The sequence below is a fragment of the Oryzias melastigma genome, linkage group LG9 (genome assembly GCF_002922805.2).
Source record: "Oryzias melastigma strain HK-1 linkage group LG9, ASM292280v2, whole genome shotgun sequence".
In the NCBI taxonomy this organism is placed as follows: Eukaryota; Metazoa; Chordata; class Actinopteri; order Beloniformes; family Adrianichthyidae; genus Oryzias; species Oryzias melastigma.
Window position 1 is genome coordinate 26,480,379 of NC_050520.1, and position 584 is coordinate 26,480,962.

Genomic DNA, 584 nt, shown 5'->3' on the forward strand with positions numbered 1-584 from the left:
GGAGCAGAGATCTATTGCTGGTTTACAGGGTAACATTGGTTTGTTTCTGATGTCGCATGTTCTGGCGTGGACCCTGGGGGCGGAGCTCGGCAGACTTCAGGAACCTGTGGGTCTGGGATGAATTGCCACATGGATGGCACTGAGACAAGTGACACTTTCTCACTGTTTTTATATTAACCATGTCTGTGTTTGTTGAAAATGTTTTTTTTTTTTTTTTTTAAATATGAAGCACTTAGCTGTCGATCATGTTCACGACTGCAGTTCAAGCATCTGTTTGTGGAGCAGCTCCTTCAACCCCCATTTGTCCGTTTCGCCGATCTTATTCAGCGCTCAAAGCGACAATCACGATGGTGGCGACTTGCAAGAACATTGCAGACCAAACAATTAAAGCTCCATTTGGATCTTATTTTCAGTAGAAATGCGATAAAGCCATCTCTATGACTCCTCACACGGACAGCACCGATGTAACGGTTTAACCCTTTGGTCCCAACTGACATAATATAGCTCAAAAGATAGTTTCAGTGTTAAGTGCCATTTATTTTAAGAAAGTTTAAAAAGTTACACACAAGTTTTTGCCCCCACCC